Source organism: Cervus elaphus, chromosome 25 (assembly GCF_910594005.1).
Source record: "Cervus elaphus chromosome 25, mCerEla1.1, whole genome shotgun sequence".
Lineage (NCBI taxonomy): Eukaryota > Metazoa > Chordata > Mammalia > Artiodactyla > Cervidae > Cervus > Cervus elaphus.
Genome location: NC_057839.1, coordinates 21,734,121 through 21,756,111, shown reverse-complemented (window position 1 = coordinate 21,756,111; position 21,991 = coordinate 21,734,121). Strand labels below are relative to the sequence as shown.

The 21,991-nt window shown below is 39.0% G+C and overlaps 1 protein-coding gene and 1 long non-coding RNA gene across 2 annotated transcripts in view; one reads left to right on the top strand and one right to left on the bottom strand.

The window, feature by feature from the left end:
• Positions 1-11,961, bottom strand: part of PDE4D (phosphodiesterase 4D) — a 1,564,000-nt gene extending 1,552,039 nt beyond the window's left edge. The window contains exon 1 of the mRNA XM_043887126.1: positions 11,854-11,961. The gene's annotated coding sequence lies outside the window, so the exon portion shown is untranslated. The remainder of the gene's footprint in view (positions 1-11,853) is intronic.
• A 47-nt stretch (positions 11,962-12,008) lies between these two features.
• LOC122683505 lies at positions 12,009-13,766 on the top strand. The gene is made up of 2 exons (XR_006337764.1): positions 12,009-12,334; positions 13,528-13,766. It is a non-coding gene; the product is annotated as an uncharacterized LOC122683505 (long non-coding RNA).
• Positions 13,767-21,991: the final 8,225 nt, after the last annotated feature.

The following is a 21,991-nucleotide window of genomic DNA, read 5'->3' as shown; positions in this document are numbered from 1 at the left end:
ACTTAGAATAGAACCTGGCCCCAGATACCATTTCTTCAATTGCTAAAAAATGCCAAGCCATTACCTTTTGACTGTATGTAGGCTGCCTTATTTCAAAGACCATGAAAGTGATAAGACATATGCAAAATCTTTACTAAATAGAATATAATCTTTAGAATTTAACAATTGAGAAATGTCATTGTTTTTCAATGCCTGAGGGTAAAGACTATAAGTGTTTATTATTTTTGTTCAGCTCCGCCAAAATGAAAAGATTGCTTGTATGTTAGATTGAAGATATTTTATTCTTTTTCAGTGTTGCATTTAAAATTGATTTTGGAATGTGCCAGTAAGATAAACAAGTAAATGAAGTTGTGGGAAAATTATTTTTAGGCACTCTTATTTCAATCAGATAAATATGAGGATATGAAATAAGTCAGTCTTTCTATTTCTTAGGTCAGGATTTGCTGTCTTTATTTCTTAAATAGCTTAATTGTAAATTTGGCTTATATTGGAAGAAAGCAATTTGGTTGTCAAAATAACTGAGGTTACTACTGACTTATCACCCAACAAAAATATTTGATCCTAATATATCCAGAGTAAAGGACTAAAATGGTTTATGATGTTTATTAAGAGAAAATTTAAAGTTTGTGGGGAGATTTCTTTTAAATAGCAACGATCTGAAAAATATTTTTGGTTACTGAGTAGGCATCTGTGTTCTTTTTTATTTGTGATATAAATATTTTTGCTATTCTCCAAAAGTTCAGAGTGGAGAGAAATCTCTGCAGTTTCTAGAAAACAGAGAGGCTGCAAACCAAGTTTATATTAATTCCATCATTTGCACAACTCCAGGCAAGAAAAACATTTCTCCAAAATCTATACATTCTCTTCATAGCAGTTTTCCTCAATAATAAGCTAGCATTCCCTGCAAAATTTATACAACACTCAAGGAACAGGAAAAGAATGGAGACAGCTTGAGCAGTCAGCTTATATTTGCTGCCCATTTTTCATTTTCTTCCTACCCTTCTCTAAAAATACAAAGCAAGAGAGTCAAACAATTGATACAGAAGAGGAAGAGATAGGTGGAAAGAGAAAAACATCCCATTAGCACTTTCTTCACTACTGGACATAAATATTAAATCAATGGTAACTCCTATAATCATAATTTCCAGTTATATATTTATAACCTTGGAAAACTGTTACCATATAGGACTAAGATTTGAAAAGTTAAATCATATTCTTAATTTTTTCTAGGTGATAATGATTATAATTTTTTCATTTAACTTATACATAGTGGCTAAACTCAAAGTTTAGATTCTACATAGACATGTTAGATAAGGCATGTTAGAAGGAAGAGAACAGGAGACAAGAGGAGAGGAAATGAGGAGAGAGGAGAAGGGACAGGAAGAGAGGGAAAGGCAAGGGAAGGGAGGGGAGGAGAAGAGGGGGGAAAAAAGATGAGAAAAGAACAAAATGTATGACATAAATTGGTGAGTTGATCACCAAACCAACTTTTATTTTTCCCAGAGACAAGTAAGATTCATGCCCCAGCCTCCCTGCTATTAAAGTGGGACCTTTACATAACCAAACTCTGGTATAAAAAATGTGAACAATCCTCTATGTATTTTTCCCTCTGCCAAAGCACAAGCACCTGGAAACTGGAAATAATTAGGTGATAAGAGAAGTGCCATAAGAAAACCACCTGAATGAGGGAAATTTGCCCATCAGGAATATTCATTTTGGTAAACAGGTATAACCACTATGGAAAACAGAATGGAAGTGCCTCAAAAAATTAAAAATAGAAGCACCATATGATCCATAAATCCCACTTCTGGATACATATCTGAAGGAAATGAAATCATTATCTCAAAGGGAGATCTTCACCATAGCAGCACTATTCACAACAGCCTAGAAACAACATAAGTGTCCAACCGCGGATGGATGGATTTTAAACAGTGATACACACACACACACACACACACAGTAGAATATTACTCAGCCATAAAAAAAAGAAGGAAATCCTGCCACTTGCAATAATATAACTATAACTTGAGGGCACTGTGCTAAGTAAAATAAGTCAGGTACAGAAAGGCAAATATTGTATGACTTCACTTATGTGTGGAATCCTAAGGAGCTGAGTTTATAGAAATAGAGAGTAGAATGGTGGTTGCCAGGGACTGGGGAGTGGGAAAAAGTGGGAAATATTAGTCAGAGATCCAAACTTCCAGTTATAATATGAAAAAGTTTAGGGATCTAACATACAGCACAGAAGTGATAGTTAATAATACTGTATTATATACTTGAAAGTTGCCAAGAGAGTATGTCTTAAATATTCTCACCAAAAAAAGAAAAATGGCAACTAGGTGACATGATGTAAATGTTAACTAACACTGGTGGCAATCATTTTACAATACAGCTGCTGCTGCTGCTGCTAAGTCGCTTCAGTTGTGTCCGACTCTGCGACCCCATAGACAGCAGCCCACTAGGCTCCCCTGTCCCTGGGATTCTCCAGGCAAGAACACTGGAGTGGGTTGTCATTTCCTTCTCCAATGCATGAAAGTGAAAAGTGAAAGTGAAGTCGCTCAGTCATGTTGGACTTGTAGCGACCCCATGGTCTGCAGCCTACCAGGCTCCTCCATCCATGGGATTTTCCAGGCAAGAGTACTGGAGTGGGGTGCCATTGCCTTCTCCATTACAATACAGCAGTCCCCCCTTATCCTTGAGAGATATGTTCCAAGATCCAGGGGATGCTTGAAACCATGGATAGTAACAAACCCTCTACCTACTACTTTTCTCTATACATACTTACCTATAACAAAGTTTGTCTGAATTGCCAGCATCACTACTTGAACTTTGGAGCCATTATTAAGTAAAATAAATGTTACTTGAACACAAACACTATGACCATTACAGCTGATTTGATAATCATCTACTAAGTGACGAACCAGTAGGATATGCTGGGGAAAGTGATAATTCACATCCAGGGTGAGACATGCAGCAGAATGGCATTTCATCACACTACTCAGAATGGCATGTAATTTAAAACTGATAAATAGCTTATTTCTGGAATTCTCCATTTAATATTTTGGGACCTCAATTGATCTCAGGTAACTGAAACTACAGAAAGTCAAACCTTGGACAAGAGAGGATTACTATATGTAAATGTATCAAATCAACTCATTGTATGCCTTCAACATACACAATGTAATATGTCAATTGTATCTCAATAAACTTGGGGGCAGGAGTCTTTCATTAAAATTTTACATTAAAATAAAAGTCTTAATTAAAATTTCAAATTACTGAAGAGTGTCTTATCCAATCATTAAAGGTAGAAGAAAGTCATGACAATGGTTCCAGATGGCAGTTTTCAACATGTACTGCAATCATCTCAGTAGATGCAGAAAAATTTTTTTATAAAATTTAGCATCCATCAATGATAAAATCTCTCCAGAAAGTGCTTATAGAGGGGACATACTGGAACTTAATAAATTGCCATCTATGACAAGCCCACAAATACCATCATCCTCAACAGTGAAGAGCTGAAAGCATTCCCTGTAAGACAGGAACAAGACAAGGATGCCCACTCTTGGCACTTTTATTCAACATAGTATTGGAATTCCTAGCCCCAGAAATAAGGTAAGAAGGGAAAAAAGAAATCTAAATTGGAAATAAAGAAGTAAAACATGTCACTATGGAAAAACATTATACATAGAAAATTCTAAAGATGCCATCAAAAAACTAGTAAAGTACTAAAGCTTATCAATGAATTTAATAAAATCATAGACTAAAAATTAATACACAAAAATCTGTTACATTTCAATACACTAACAATGAACTAACTATCAGAAAGAGAAATTAGGGAAGCAATCCCATTTACCATCACATCAAAAAGAATAAAATACCTATGAATAAACCTACCAAAGGTAGCAAAAGACTATACTTGGAAAACTATAAGACACTGATGAAATAAGTTGCAGACAACACAAACTGATGGAAATATATACCATGTTCATAGCTTGGAAGAATTAATATTATTAAAGTGACTATACTACCCTGGCATGCTGCGGTTCATGTGGTCGCAAAGAGTCAGACACGACTGAGTAACTGAACTGAATACTACCCAAGGCAAACTGCAGATTCAGTGAAAACCCTGTCAAAATACCAAGGGCATTTGTCACAGAACTAGGACAATAACTTTAAAATTTGTATGTAAAAACAGAAGATCTCAAATAGCCAAAACAACCTTGAGAAAGAACACAACTGGAAGTATCATGCTTCTTGACTTCAGACTATACTATAAAGTTACAGTAATAAAAATGTTCTTTAAAAAAGTATGGTACTGGCACAAAAGGGCTTCCCAGATGGTTCAGTGGTAAAGATTCTGCCTGCCAATGCCAGAGTTGCAGGAGACACGGGTTTGATCCCTGGGTTGGGAAGATCCCCTGGAGGAGGAAATGGCAAACCACTCTAGTATTCTTGCTGGGATAATCTCATGACCAGAAGGGCCTGGCAGGCTACAGTCCATGAGGTCACAAAGAGTCAGACATGACTGAGCATGCAGACATGCACTGACATAAAAACAGACACACAGATCAGTGAAACAGAATAGAGAGCCCAGAGATAAATCCACGTACCCTTGGTCAATTAATATACGACAAAAGAGGCAAGAACATACAAAGGAGAGAAGATAGTCTCTGCAACAATGTTGCTGGAAAAATTAACAGATACATGTAAAACAATGAGATTAGAACATTCTTTCACACCATATACAAAGATAAACTCAAAATGGCTTAAAGAGCTAAATGCAAGACCTGAAACCATGAAACTCCTAGAAGGGAACATAGAACACTCTATGACATAAATCACAGCAACACCTTTTAAATCTGTCTCGTAAAGCAAAAGAAATAAAAGCAAAATTAAACAAATGAGACCTAATTAAACTTAAAAGCTTTTACACTGCAAGGGAAACCATCTACAATATGAAAGACAACTAATGGAATGGGAGAAAATATTTGCAAATAATGTGACCAACAAGCAGTTAATATACAAAATATATAAACATTTCACACAACTCAGTATCAAGAAAACAAACCACCCAATTAAAAATGGACAAAGGAGCTGAATAGACATTTTTTCAAAGAAGACATACAGATGGCTAACAGGCACATGGAAAGATGCCCACCATCATTAACTATCAGAGAAATGCAAATGAAAACCACAATGAGATAACACCTCCCTCCTGTCAATATGGCTATCACCAAAAAGACCACAAATAACAAATGTCATTAAGGATTTGGAGGAAAAGAAATCCTTGTACACTGTGGATGGGAATGTAAGTTGGTGTAGCTGCTACAGAAAACAGTACTGAGTTTTCTCCAAAAAATAAAAACAGAACTGAGCTATTTCAAATCCTAAAATGTGATGCTGTGAAAGTGCTGCACTGAATATGCCAGCAAATCTGGAAAACTCAGCAGTGGCCACAGGACTGGAAAAAGTCAATTTTCATTCCAATCCAAAAAATGTTCAAAGTACTGCACAATTACACTCATCTCACACACTAGCAAAGTAATGCTCAAAATTCTCCAAGCTAAGCTTCAACAGTATATGAACCAAGAACTTCCAGATGTTCAAGCTGGTTTTAGACAAGGCAGAGAAACTAAAGATCGAATTGCCAACATCCACCGGATCATCAAAAAAGCAAGAGAGTTCCAGAAAAACATCTATTTCTGCTTTATTGACTATGCCAAAGCCTTTGACTGTGTGGATCACAACAAACTGTGGAAAATTCTTAAAGAGATGGGAATACCAGTCCACCTTACCTGCCTCCTGAAAAATCTGTATGCAGGTCAGGAAGCAACAGTTAGAACTGGACATGGAACAACAGACTGATTCAGGAAAGGAGTATGTCAAGGCTGTATATTGTCACCCTGCTTATTTAATTTGTATGCAGAGTACATCATGAGAAATGCTGGACTGGATGAAGCACAAGCTGGAATCAAGAATGCCAGGAAAAATACCAATAACCTCAGATATGCAGATGACACCACCCTTATGGCAGAAAGTGAAGAGGAACTAAAGAGCCTCTTGATGAAAGTGAAAGAGGAGAGTGAAGAGGCTGGTTTAAAACTCAACATTCAGAAAACTAAGACCATGGCATCTGGTCCCATCACTTCATGGCAAATAGATGAAGAAACAATGGAAACAGGCTTTATTTGCTTGGGCTCCAAAATCGCTGCAGATGGTGACTGCAGCCATGAAATTAAAAAATGCTTGCTCCTTGGAAGAAAAGCTATGACCAACCTAGACAGCATATTAAAAAGCAGAGACATTACTTTACCAACAAAGGTTCGTCTAGTCAAGGCTATGGTTTTTCCAGTGGTCATATATGGATGTGAGAGTTGGACCATAAAGGCTGAGCACCAAAGAACTGGATGCTTTTGAACTGTGGTGTTGGGGGAGACTCTTGAGTATCCCTTGGATTGCAAGAACAAACCAGCCAATCCTAAAGCAAATCAATATTCATTGGAAGGACTGATGCTGAAGCTGAAGCTCCAACACTTTGGCCACCTCATGCGAAGAACTGACTCATTAAGAAAAGACCCTGATGCTGGAAAGATTGAAGGCAGGAGGAAAAGGGGACGACAGAGGATGAGATGGTTGGATATATCACCAACTTGATGGACATGAATTTGAGCAAGCTCCAGGAGTTGGTGATGGACAGGGAAGCCTGGCATGCTACAGTCCATGGGGTCACAGAGTCGGACATGACTGAGCAACTGAACTGAACAACCAAATTACCATATGATCCAGCAATTTCACTCCTGGGTATATGTATCCAAAAATAACCAAAAACATTAATTCAAAAAGATACATGGCACCACAATGTTCATAGCAGCACTATTTACAATAGCCAAGATATAGAAGCAACCTAAGTGTCCATCAACAGATGAATAAAGATGTGGCGTAAGAATACTACCCAGCCATAAATGAAATTTTGCCATTTGCAACAACATGGACAGACCTGGAGAGTATTATGCTGTGATATGTCAGACATAATGTGGTTATTACATAAATGTGAAATCTAAAAGATAAAATTAATTAGTGAATATTAACAAAACAGAAACAGACTCACAGGTATACAGAACAAACTAGTGGTTAGCAGCAGGAGAGGGAAAGAGTGAAGTGCAAGATAGGGATAAGGGATTAAGAGGTACAAACTACTATGTATAAAATAAATAAGCTACACGGATATATTATGCAGCACAGGAACTATAGTCAAATTTTATAATAACTATAAATGGTGTATAATATTTCAAAATTGTGAATCACTAAATTGTACACCTGAAACATATACTACTGCACATCAACTATACCTCAGTAAAAAATAAATTTAAAAATTTTGTTTAATTTTAAATACTATACTACAAATTATATTCCTTCATTTCCAGAAGGTTCTCTCATAATTGTTGGGAGAAGTATGCAGGATAAAGATTGGAGAAAATTCATTTCATTTTTTGTTTTACTTATTGTGCATCCTATATAGTTTCATCTAAAAAAAATAAGATTCTATACATGGTAGAACTGTTTCAGACTCACCAACAGTACTATTAGGAAATAATTAAACTCTTTAACAACAGCTGCATTCAAGCAGCTGAAATGTAGGACACACCCATGGCCAATAATCCAAAAAAGTGTGATGACCTTTCAAAATAGAACCAGTTAAAAATCTGAGATTCAAAACTGTTGACTGAACTTTCTAAATTGTTCAGAAAGTCATCTTGAGCATTCATTTTATTCCTGGGATGAAAAGCCCACAGATTAAGCATCACCTTAACGTACATGATTATTTTGTTAGTTAAATTTAATAAAGAGAGAAAACACAATAATAAAAAGTTCAAGAACATCTGTCAATCTAAATTTTCTAAGTCACTCTTTCTTCTGAGGAAACTATGCCCTCTAAAACTTTGTCATTAACAGTTCTAAATGCAGACTGTGAGGGAATGCTTATCTGAATATTAGCTTTGCACTATATCTAAATGGAAGGAAAGTCACAGCTTAATCTACCCTGTTGGAGGGAAGCAGACGTAGCTGAGAAAGCTAATCAAACTCAGGTGAACAGCGAAGGGACTCAGCCACACATGCCACAACACTGCTAATCGGCTATACTCCAATACAAAATAAAAAGTTTAAAGTTACAAACAAGAAAAATCAAGAATAACCTTTATTAAAAAAAAAAGAAAGCTAATCAATAAAATTTGTAGGTCCCATTAGCAGTCACGCCTCATACATTCTTCCCCCGATGCCTTATAACCATTCATCTATTTTCTGTCTCTATGAAATTGCCTATTCTGTACATTTTATATAAACAGAATTATACAATTTAAAGAAAAAGAAATGTATGTGATATTTTCCATTTTAAAAATTGACTATTTACACTTTTTATTAACACCCTGATGATACATAAGTAACATTTACAAGGCACTTAGAAGTTTACTAAATATATTTTCACATACAATATCACTTTCTTATTGTTACGGTAACCCTACTATTATTTTTATACTCAAGTAACAGATAAGGACTCAGGCTCTGAAAACCTTTGTAATTTTTCAAGATCAAACACGGAAGACTGCCTTTTCTCTAAAAAGTATTTTTTCAATTCTGGGGATACTTTTAGACACAAAGGAAGCTAGCCAGTGCTATGAACTTCTGGGGATATACTTTTAGAAGCAAAGGAAGCTAACCAATGCTATGAGGTTTTGTAATGATAATAACGCCATTATCTTAGCCCAAAGAACTAAAATATTCTTTAATCGGCACTTTCTCATCATGCTGCTGATATGTTACCAATACAGTAAAACACCAAGATATATACCATTATTTCCATTTTACAGACGTAGAGACTGAGGCTTAAAAAAATTTAAAGACTTGAGCATGATCTCGCTAACTCCCAGATCAATTCACTAAGTCAATTTGCTTCCTGAAATTGGAGGGATACAATTTTGGCTTGTGACCAGTATAACAGAAAATTATATCACCTGCATATATTTTATAATTAAAGTGGAAAAATTGATTTTTTAATTAAATGAAAGCTCCTCCTCTTCCAAGGGGTAGTGTCAAGCTCCACAAACACAGGGAATCATACAAATCTAAAGCATTTAACTCTGTGTTGGGAGAGGGAGAGGTTTTTTTTGTTTTGCTCTACTTTCTTTAAAACAAGCTCCAGGTGGGACAGCAAGTCTTTTGAAAACGCCAACTAAGGATAATTAAATTCTTCAGCAAGAGTAAGCAAAAAGAGTAGTTCTATATATAACACTGGAAAAAAATGTCTTAGAGAAGAGCAAATCTTTCCAAAAGTGAAATTCACCAAATGAAACCCTGGAAAATGTAATTCAATCAAGAAATATTACTTAAGCCAATTTGCATTCATGAGTGCTTTGCAAGTTCATGATGTAATACATTCCTTGTTGGATATATCTTTGTCAAATCCATCTGTCTATGGCAGATATACATAGTTTTATAGAACCTTATCTGCCAAAGAACTTCCACAGTCAGACAAAAATGGCGATAGAAAATAAAGTGCAGAGGGAAAAGAGACCAGCTACTGCTATTTGGAAAATGTTTCCTTTCTGCACAATATCTTGCTCACAGATACCTGTCCCCTGGACCCCTGGTATTCCTTTCCTCTTTCTTTTCTTAATGTCCTGCCCTTTCATGTAAAACAGATGTGAACCCAGAGAACTGAAGAGGCTAAAGTCCTAAAGGAAGCGCCAATGCAAGATGTCAATACTCCCAACAGAACTCTCCTGAGCCATGTTCTAAACACCTTTATGAACTGCATGAGCAGCTGATTAATATCCGATAGCTAAGCATAGGTCATTTGTATTTGATTCATCTCAACCAGAGCTCAAGTTAATACTATAAAGAAGGAAGTCATGAAGAGGTGGGAGGGAATGTGATAGCTACAGCAAGAAAGCTATACTGACACTACGTTGAGAAAAGGAGCCAGCTTAAAGGTCGGAAACCAGTTCAGAGAAAGCTGTTTCCACTCTCCCCACTTCTTACTCTACAGGGGCCCCGAACCACCTGGAGGGGTGAGATTACAGTCCTTCAATAGATGCACTCCTTTCTTCCACTGATATAGTCAGTTAAGACATAAAGCAATGACTGTCAACTCTTACTATTAGTGTCTACAGCCATGGAAACTAAATAAAGGAACTTATCACTATCACAATTAGAAGCTCATACTCTTTCTTCACAGTAAGCATGTTTCTAAAAGAATGTATTAGAATTACACGTTTTAAAACTACTTTACACATACTTGGCTAATACAGAAAAGGATTCCATGTTAATTATTTTTCTCTCCTTTTATAAACCTCATCTGTTGCTGTGACCTAAAAGGGGTCACATTTTAGAAGGCAAAAATATTTTAACAACAAAATTTTGCATTTCCAAAGTGAATGAAACATAAAATTTTGCAAAAAGCATAACTATTATTTCTTTCCTACTGACCAAATCATGTCAGTCGTTTAAATAGGCGTGACCAAAAATAAACTGCTCTTAGGTATAAAAATAATATTTTTATAGGAATTGGCAAGTAACTACTGTAGCTATTAGAAATTTATACTGGCCACAGAAACCCATGATTTTAAAAACTGTTCAGATGATTTATGCTTGAGGCTTATGTACAGCACAAAAATATACATTGTATCTCAAGTCTAAAGATGAAAAACTTAGACAAAAGCAAACTAGAAAACAACCCAAAATTGTAAGAAATTACCTAACTTTGTGCCGTATTGAGAAAGATATAAAAATTATGTGGAAGAAAAATTATTTATTTCTAATGATTAACTTCATAGACAAAAGCCTGACTTTCTTTTTTTTAATGACAGGAGAAATCAATAATGTTTTAAAAGTAAAACATGAACTACTTACCCTCACCAGTCTATACTCAGTATTAACTCTATCCTGCAGTATATGCTATAGAAGGTAATAATATGCTGATGTTTTCTAGGTTCTCCCCTCAATCTGCTCCGGCTTTATCTTCAGCCTGGTTAGCAACAGAAGTCACCCCCAGCAATTACACAAACCTAACAACGGCTTCCCTGGGATAATTTGATCTGCTCTGACCACACATTCCAATCCACGTACTTTCTTCTGTTACTGTCGTTGTTTCTGTGTGTTTAATATGCTTCTTAAAAGGCTTTTAAAAAAACACACAGACACACAGACACACAAGCTAGGGAGTTCTCATTCAGCTCCCCACCATATAAACAGAACCACTGAGGAGCATTTTTACACATGTAAAAATATTCTAGTTATCCATAGAATATGTCTTGGTGCAGCTTCAGGTGACAGTAAAGAAAAGCTTTGCTGTCATTTCACATTTCTCTTCTTTCTGTGATCTGAGTGTTGTGTACCTGTGTCCCAAAAGGACTGCCTGTCATGACTGCTCCCTCCTAACTGTGGACCATGTGGGTGGGAAGTCTTGAAACTTGCCGGACTCAAGGGCTCTCAGTTGTGGCTTTGACTCCAGCAATCTGTTCTAACCTGCTCATATTGGACCTTTCTCACTTTCCAGACCCCTTAAAACAAACCCAGCTAGCAAATGCATTGATGAAGAGCCTCCTTCAAAATACAGCTTGACTCTGATTCGTGGCAAAAAAAAAAAAAAAAAAAAAAGCTGGAATAATCCTGCCAGGTCTTAGAAGCTTTACGATTAATTGCATTGAACTTGATACCCAGAAAACAGCACCTTGAAAATGAATCATTTGCTACTTCAGTATTTTTCTAATTACCATCACTCCCTCTCAGGGCATGTAATTAATTTACGGAGTTTTTTTTAAAAAAAAAAAAAGAGAGAGAGTCAGGATTACTCACACAGTCTTGAAGATGCAATGTCAGCTATTTAGGACAGAAACATCCAAGGCCGTGTTAGAACTCAGTTACGACTACACATGCGTTAAAGCAGGAGCTGGCAGGCCTCTGAACTAGAGTGACTATAGGACTTGTGCTCCGCGTACGCTGGGCTATAATTTATGAAACTGAGCCCCAGATCCAGCCAATCACTTAGCTCCTCATAACAAGTCTGACTGGCTCTGGAAAGCTGAAAGGGCTGCACTAGAACAACAAAGATGAGATATTCCACATAACACTCAGCTTATCTGGAATCACTTTCCCTTGCAAGGCCAGAAAAAAAATGATAGCTTTACTGCCCAAGGGAAGCACGACAGAGGACGGGGAAATGCGACTTCACCTGGAGCAAGATCTGTTATGCGTTGGCAAGACCAACCCCGCCGGCCTTAAAGGACCCAGGTACCCCTGGGACTCGGAGGACAACCACAGCAGCAAAAACCCAAAGGTAATTTTCATCTTTCCTTTTATTTTTAGTGGGTGTAATGCTGAGTCAAAATAATATGCATTAAGTCACTCCAGCAACTAGGTCCGCTTTGATCTCATTTTACCTTTTTCTAATCTCATCTATTGTAGGATCATTTGTTATTGAGTATGAGTCCAGGGAGGCTTAATGTACCTGAAATAAATTTAAAACCAAAATGATCATTTGTGGAGGAAGAGAGATCATTTTCCAGAACGGTTTGAGAGCTATCTTTTCAGATGGACAGCCTTTTCACCCACCCACAGAAACAAGAATAAAGGCAGCTCAGGCAGGGAAGAGAGAAAAGGGGTTTCATGAGTACAATTAAACGCTTTTAGTGTCTTAAAAGGAATAACTGTGCTCAGACAGTAAATTAGGAAGATGGGTTATTATACTGGCCCACAATACTTAGGCTATATAGCATGTACCAGAATGTACCTTGGTGGGATTGTTGGGGCAGAAAATGATGTAAGAGCCAGTTGGCATAGCCTCCCATGGCCTAGGTTTCTGTTTTCTTTGCAATATTTTCCTTATTTCCCATCACATTTTGAAGTATTAGTAATACCAACTACTTGTTATACCAAACTTCCAAACTGTAGTTATTAATGCATCTGTGGCAAACATTTTTAAGTCATAAGAGGTGAGCAAAGAAAAAAAATTTTTAATGGAATTAACATACACCCTTAGATATGTGACATACTTTACCTAATGACAAATTCTTCCAAACCCTCAACAAATGATGTGTCTCTTCAGCAAATTTTGTAGCAAGTGTAACATTAGCAACCAAAAAATCATTGTAAAAACTTGTAAATAACAAAATCAATCATTATGCTTTCAAAGTGACAGCAGAACCTCCACAATATAAATCGTGTCAGTTTTATATGCTCCCAAAGGAAGAAGCCAGGAAGGGAAACTTGCTTTGTTTAGTAATGAAATATAAGGAATAGGAACAGAAAAGACATTTATGCACTTTTTGTTTGCTCTAGATGGTTGACTGAATTTAACTTGAGATTTGACAGCAAGAAGAAAAACAGAAACACGGGGAATAGAAAAAGTAATCCATTCATAATCCCCCCAAGATCTGTTCTTTGAATTGTCCAACTTGTGACTAACCAGGGAGGACTATTTCACTACGTTTAAATATTTTTTACTTAATTAAACCTTTGTTTACTTGACAGTGCTGCTGCTCACGGTGACCCTGTGAGAACTGACACTTCTGAGGGAAGCCAGGTTGTTAAAACTGTGATTCCCTCTGCTCAACAATAACAAGGATGATCTAGTCTGAAAGGGAAAGCACGCCCTTAAGGTAACGTTGTCATTGAAACTTCAACACCCAGAATTTTGTCATTGAATCCTCAACACCCAGAATTTCCTGTTTCTCATTCCCCAAATAAAATTATGTTAAAATCTCTTCAAATTCCAACATTCAAATCTCCATTTTTTCAACAGGCAAGACCAAAGATACTCTAAACTAAGGCATTTAAATTATTTCACATGATAGTTGCCCAGAAATTTCCTATAGGAAAACTTTACCTTTGACAACTTTGAAGATAACCATCTCTCTACTCAAGACAATGGCCAGCAATCAACTAGCAAGTCCTTGAGTCAGAAGCTTTCATGGCTTCTGGACATTCTCTGTGTCAACATAAAGCTCAGTTTCAGACAGACCCCTGGCACCCTGACCCGTACAAACACCAAAGATTTTGTTTGATTCAGCTTCAAGCTGTTCATCTGTTAGCAAGCCATGTTCAACCAAAAACACATTCATGACGAGAGCTTTTCTAAAAGACCAGCATGGCCTTCCCTCCAATCATCATAATAAGCATGATAGCCTGAGACATGTTACTGCTACTTGGCAATTGGGGGTGAGGGTAGATATTTAGTACCTGGAGTGGTCACATAGCAGGGAAAACCTCACACTGGAAGGAAGGAAGTGATGTCTCAGTACAATCCAACGTAAGCCAATTAGATCTCAATGCCCTATTTAAAACAATACAATGAAAAAAAAAAAAAAAAAACAATGCAATGAAGGAGGAAACTTCAAAATACATGCCGATACTCTAATCTTCTCCTAAAGTTGTTAGTGCAGTGTGCTAAAGTCTGCTTATAGGAGGCATCATTTCCAATCCAGCAGGGCTTGTGCTAGCAGGCTCTAGCTGGAGAGACTACCTCCATCATCACCATCAAGTAATAGCTGTTGGCTGTCACACCTGGCACCAAGAGGGTTCACGGTACACAAAGGTCATTCAGACAGCTAAATTCTGTTCTTAATTCATTTCCTGGATCTCCATCTCATAGACAAGAATTCAGATGATCCCAATTAAAGAAAAGTACTCAGCAATGCAAACCTTTTATCTGAACCAAGAGCCATCAACCCATCTCAACTATCAGAGCAGGTCTGGTTGACTGAAAAGTGTCCCTAGATCTGGGCCAAGAACAGTTTTTAGGCCCACAAGCTAATCTGCCTTGCCCTGCAGTTTATGTGACCAAAGGAGTCGCTTATGAGAAAACTCTTAAGAAACATTCAGATCCACCAAATTGGTGTGTCAGACCTGCTGAGGTTGGCAAGAGGTTAACTGTGCTCCAGGTGAAATGGATAAATAGCCCCATTGTTTTCACCAGGTTGGACTCCTCCTAAAGAAACCCTAGATCTTGGACTAGGTTGCTGGTGGGGGGCAACTGCGGACAGTTCAAACGTCAACTCTTGGAGCCAGTGTCTGTGGTGTTAACAGAAAGAGAAGCAATTACTTAGAAATACATCAGCTAGAAGGCCTGCTCACCTTGACAAAGCAACAACAACAACAAAATTTCTTTTAAATAAAAAGGCATGGTTACAAGAGCTATGACTCTGTGGTCACTGCAGGGATTAAGCTTATATTCTTGGTTTAACAGAACACATCATCTGGGCACATAGACCTCATAATCAAACTTGTTCTCAGCACGTGGGGGGAAATTTTTGTGGCTGCTTTTTAATTACCTGAGAACATGAATGTTTGGAAACATACTAACCATGCATGTGACAAGATTCTAAACCATATTACACATAAGATTAACCTAAAAAAAAAAAAAAAGATTAACCTAAATCAACAACTTTTTGTGCTCATATATTGTCAAAACTCTTCTTCTTGGTAATGAGATGTTAAGTCATTCAAAATTACATACACAAAACATGCAATTACTTAAATTTTGTAAGAGAAAGGTTTGAAGGGTTGCATTCTTCATATTTGGTGCCAAAACCACCTCTTCAAGCAATGCATAAGCATTATGTTAATAGCATGGAGGTTGACAGCATACACTCTGAGTTAGACTACCTGGGTTCAAATTTCAGTTCTGATTCTTATATATGGACTTTGGGCAGGCTACTTAAGAGATCTGTGCCTCAATTTCCCCATATGTAAAATGGGCCACTCACAGTAACTACCTCCTGAGGCTGATGTGAAGATTAAATGGGCAAAGCCTGCTTAGAACTGAGCCTATTACATAATAAACATTCATTAAGAGAAAACTGTCATTTGTATCATAATTGTTATAAGTTCATTGCAATAAATGTACACAAGATCCAAAATGGAGTTGGATTGCTGAACAGTCAAATGTAAAATATATCTATTAACATCATATCTTATTTTGGGAAATATTTATGTAAGTAAGGTTTTGTCTTAAGGCCTCTGAGATGAGAGCTCAAGGAGGTGGGTCTGTTGACTGTCATTCTCCTGTCTGGTTATCACTTGACATTTTCAACCCTGTTCTACATTTATTGTGTCGCACAATGGCACTAACCTAGGAAATTACACAGAAAGGGTAATTGTAGTAGACATGATTCATATGCTAGTTGGTCCAAAGTTCAGCCTGGTTTAAAGATTCCTGCATGAAGGCAAAAAAATAATGGAAGCCATTCATTTCAGTCATGGTACCCTAATCAAAAAAGAGTTGAAAGGAGGCGGGGGGGGGGAAGAGAGACCTGTCACAAACAGCTCTGATGATTAGCCAAAGACAGGAACCATGTCTAGAATCCATGCTGACTTCTCAGCATAGATATGAGAGAACACTGAAGCTAATTATCTCCTCTCCTCCCGGGAGAGGGGATTTCTCAGTTTAGGAGACTATTAACTGGAACTTCAGCTTACTTACTGAGGAGGTGCAGAGAAAAACAGAGTCTGCTCGGTAAGGGAACAGCTGCTCTAGGGATGGACAACGGCCTGCTGCACTCTTTCATTCCCACATTCCTGCATTCATTCGTCAGTGGTCTCACCCTTAATCTCCTTCCCTGCCCAGTCAAACCCGGCCAGCCACCTCTCACTGCTCACAGGCCCTCAGGGACCCTGCGCTGTCTGACTGCTGTGCTTCCCAGGACGCATGTCTCCATCTGTGTGCCCTTCCGCAGCACCGACCACCAAGACCAAGGACATGCCCCTCCTTGAGAGCAAACCCCCTTCCTGCCACCTCCTCTCCATGGAGGGTGCTTATTCCCTGATGGTAAATTCATGAATCAGCACCACTTACCACATGAGTTAGCAGGACAAATAACCAGGGAGAAAACTGGGGAACATTTTCAGTTTAGCAAAAAAAAAAAAAAAAAAACACTTTCAAAATGAAATCCAAGGTACTTTCTTCAAGATCCCAAAAAATCAAATGTTAAGACTCAACAGTCCCATGACCAGCCTCATCTCTGGTCTTTCTCAACAAGTTGATAAAGAAACACAAGGAGGCCTACCCAGGATGCTAGAAATGACTGCATACGTGAAAGCTTTGTATGGGGCCTGGCAGGGAGCTGAATGAGTTAAACTAAGTCTCCTTATTCTAATTATCCTGCTCCTGGGAGAGGAATGCCAAAGGAAGGAGGTCTCAGTTCCAAAAGTGAGTGATTAGTTCCCCCACCCTACTATGCTGCCTCAGCTCCAGAGGGGGCCACTTCATGTGTCCATTCTCTCCACAGCCCACTCATGCCACTGAGCTCTCGCTACCCACAATATTGCTGCAGTCCAAGCCTGCGACTGAGGGGGCAGGCGTTGGGCATTGGACACACGCCAAGACAAGGAGGATGGGAGGGGCTGAAGAATTAAGAAAACAGTGTGGTGGAGGATAACCTTCAGAATTGGGACACGGGTCCAGTGTATCTTTAGTGCCTCTCCCACTCCACCTGTGCCTCACCCCTCAAAAGAAAAAAAAAAAAAATAGTTTTGTTAATCTCTCAGCTTCCTCCACTAAAGTGGCTTGCAAAGGAGCCTGTCCTCCCCTCCCACCAAATGAACCCCCAGAGAAACCACATTAAACCAGTCTGCGCCACTATGATTAAATGTCCCTGCTACCTTCCATGTGGCACTTCATTTTAATAGAGGCTTTCTAGACATAAACCCGAGAACCAAGGAATTTACAACCCTGGAGATTTCAGGCCCCTTGGAGCGTGATAACAAAAGGCAGGCGGAGATTCCTGGTCCCTGAGACCCACACCAGCACATCAGTTACCTTCTCCTCTAAGGAGAGGGCTACCCCTGGGCCAGGGAGAATGCCAAGCTTTCACTCCTGGGGCAAGGCCACCACATCTGGTTGGGCAGTACACAATCCATGCAAACATTCACGCAGTCTTGCCTCTGTAGTCCCTGAGGCATCCCTCTCTATATTCAGAGCACAGGCTACCATCAGTCAAGAGAAGACCTCAATTTTTAATCCTCTCACAATAGAGACAAATACTTGGTATCTCAAAAGCACGCTGGCCATAGGGACACATTCATAACCACCAACTACTAACAGGCATCAGTCGCCCACATCTCCCAGTCCATAGGATTTTTTTTTGCTTTTTTTTTTGCCCTAAAAATGTAAGCACAGAAAGCAGATCGCACTTGAGCCCCATTTGCTTTGAAAAATAACGCAGAGGTTCTTGAACTTCTTGTGCATCAGGATTGCTGAAGGTGCTTGTTAAAGTCATACATCTCTGACCTCACCACAGGACGCTCAACTCACAAGTGTAGAATGGAACCTAGGAATCTGCAATTTTACTGGCATACATGCCACCAACCAACCCCAGGCTTGTAAAGTCAGTCATCATGGATTACTCCTTGAGAAGCATCGAGATAATGCATGCAAACCATTTAACACAAAACCTGGCATGTTCCAAAGTGCTCCATACTTACTAGCTGTAATTATTAACATCTGGAATTGATCCCAACTTCATATATTCTACTCAGACCTGACCTTTGTTAAATGAAAATTGCACATGGGTGTGGCAGTGTGGCAGCGAGCCAGAAGCTGGTTTAGTGCAAGGAAAGAGAACTGAAAACAGGGATACAGGACAGAGAGAACCTAATTTGTGTCCTTCTAGTGATCTATTAACCTTTGATGAGAACTCTTGAGCCTTAATTACCACCCTCATTCCACAGTATCAACAGCTCTGAACAGATAACACAGCGGTGTCTGAAACAATTGTCTACGAACCAGAAGTTCCCAAAAGCAAAAAACATTCAAAATATTGGCATTTTCATTTTTCTGCCTCAAAGAAAGCAATACAAGATTATTTGTTTCGTAGGACAAAGCAGGGCCCAAGTAAGCAGGGCATTTTTAAATGGCTGAGTCCGCCAATGTTAGCACAGAACAGGAGAAGTAAATCCCCAATCTGATTGGCTGCCATGCTTCCCTGGGTTTTGGCTAAATTCCTCTGTGATGATGTGGGCCGTCCACAGATGGTTGGAGCTAACCACGTCTAGTTTCCACTGGGAATCACTCCTCACAGCAAATAGGATGGCCCTTAAGGAAATCTTCTGTTTAGTTTGTATGCTCCTGAGTATAGAACAAAGCTCTGTTGTTTAAGAGCATTAAGTAACAAAAGCTCTGTTCTTCCAAACGAAGACGGAAACGGGAGAACCATCCAAAATCATCTGGTCTTAAACTGTGTCAGGATGACAAGAATGAAATATTATTTTAGGCTGCCCAACAGCCATCAGTCACTCACTCTCCTCCCCTGCCTTCAGAAAACAATTACTCAATATGGTCTTTCTCTGACACATGGCAGCCTTAGGAAAAACTGTTCCAGATATTTGGAAGTAGGGTTCTTCCTGCATTTAAGTCAATGGAAGCTATTCAAAGCCCTCTTAGCTTTCTCTTTGAATCATGGGCATAGGAAGACAGCTGCCTGTACTCATACAATTAAAGTAAAACAGAAACCGTGTGAAAAAAAAAATATTGTTACACTATCCCAGGTGCTTGATGTGTGTTTTATTGCCTAATTCCCTCAGTAACCTCTAAGAGGTTTGATATGTATTATTATTCCCATTTTTACCAAGAGTAAGAGAGGTTAAATAAACTTCCCTAAAGGACACAGAGGTGGGGGCTTCTCTCCAGTGGCTCAGTGGTAAAGAATCCGCCTGCCAAGCAGGAAACACAGGTTTGATCTCTGGGTCAGGAAGATCCCCTGGAGAAGGAAATGGCAATCCACTTCAGTATTCTTGACAGGGAAATTCCACAGACAGAAGAGCCTGGTGGGCTACAGTCCATGGGGTTGCAAAGAGTTGGATGTGACTGAGCACGCAAGCGTGCATATCACCCAACTACCCACCAAAAGCTTGCATCAGGCAGCTGCATCACAGGCACACCAGGTTTAACCAACTATATATGTTTCTGCCAAAACGATAGAGGGAAATGATAGACTGTTTTTATATGCATGTCTTTCATTAGTAGAGAAAGTTAGACATTTTTCCTATATATTGGTCATTTGTAATTTTTCTAGGAATTAACTATACCTTTCATTTTTCTACTTTACTAGAGCCTGACTCCAAAAATTCATTCTATTAGACTCTGATGCCAAAATTCATCGTAAAGTCTTTATCCTGCCTGGTGCTGTTTTCTTATTATCTGTGCTGGTGTATCGGAGACTTTGATCTACAGCCAAGAGAACTTCGGCCACATATCGCCAAGGTGATTAGTCTAGTCCCATAAAACATGTTCCAAGAAAAGAAACTGGTTAATTCTGAAGAAGAGAAAGCCATAAATTTCCCCTCAGTTGTCTGCTTCGGAAATAGGTCAACTCATGACTTTATCAGCGGTTGTTTATAAGAAACAATGATCCATTCAAACTTAATCTTGTTCTTTTGCACAGAGAAATTTAGATAATGCAAGAGAGGTGGGCCAAGAACAGTTTAGAGGATCATCGGCAAAATCAGAGACTGGAAGGGAGGAAAGAAAAATACACACACTTCCGTGCCCCAGGCAGATTCAGAGATGGCTTGTAATAAGATCCAAGTTAGAGATACCCTCACTCCATGGACACTGAGGTCCCCAGACATAAAGTGACTTGCTGGCATCAACTGGCAAAAGGTAGTCCCTTGTCTCCCTGAGCAGAGCTCATCCTACTAAGGGCCACTGGCCATAAGTAAAGCACAGCTAAGTTGAGCCCCCAGAACTAAAAACACTGACTCTGCTTCCCACAGTGCCAGGATGATGTTGAAAGCCATTGTGACCAAAGTAACCTCACCCCCAGGCTCAGGAACTTGTGCCCAGAGGGTCTGGACCAGATGCCTGGCTGGCCACTAGCTGCTAGGGACTGGGCAGAGTTCTGACTGGCTGCAGCTAGAGGATGATGTGGACGATATCAGGCTGCCCTCTTATTCCTCTACTCAAAAAAGAATAGGACCAAATCCAAACAGCAAAATGAGGCTGATGACAGTTCTTATAGTATCCAGCATTTTTTTTAAAAAATATCCCTTGGATGATTACCTTAGTTTGGTTGATTTTATCTGTTTGGGTTCAGCGAAATCCAGACTGTGCTGAATAAAACTAAGCCTGGCCACCTAGTGATCTTATCCTCCCCAGTGGGCTTCTGCCTTAACTCAGCAGAGAGCCAGATGTGACCAAATGTCTGACAGGAGAACTGGACAAGGGCTCCCCTCTCCCATTGCCCATGCAGGAAAATGCAGAGGTCAGTCAGTGGCCCCACATTCATTTGGCCAAGGCAATCAAAGGCAAGCAGTCAGCCAGCCATCCGGTGGCATAGCTCCTTCTCTACATGGGTCCATCACAAAGCTCTTACCAAACCCAAACGATGGCTATATTCCACCCAACAAAGATCCTTGATGAGGTCTAGAAAGACAGCCTCCACCATCTTTCTTCAGTGTGAAAGAATTTTTCTTAACTCTTTAGATACCCTGTGATCTAACGGAACCAATAGTTCACCCTGAGCCTTAAAGAATAACTGGATGAGCGTCTTTGGAGAGATGGCCTAGGATCCAACAGCGATGACTGTTTTGTGTCAGGAGATGTACCTGAGTTATATTATTTCATCCTCACAATGACCTCCCAAGGTGGGTTTTTGGTTTTTTTTTAAATCTGTACTCAGAACACAAAGAAACAGAGGAAACAATAAGAAATAGCTCATTTCTACACTTGCCTGATTCTTCTGCACAATTTTGTGAACTTTCATTTTAAGTTTAAGCAGTTCTTCCAAAAAGATCAAGGAAGAAGGACAGAGGAGTCTGTCCTGTTAACCTGTTTTAAAGATTGATTCATGGCTGCTGAACCAACTGGTTCCCCTCGTTCGTCCCTGGAAAAACAGCCATCTCGTGCTGACGGCCTTCTTTGGGAATAGGATGTTTCCCACAAGAGAAAATTCTTTCCAAAACTTTGTGCTTATTTTAGGAGAGCTGAGTGGATTCCCAG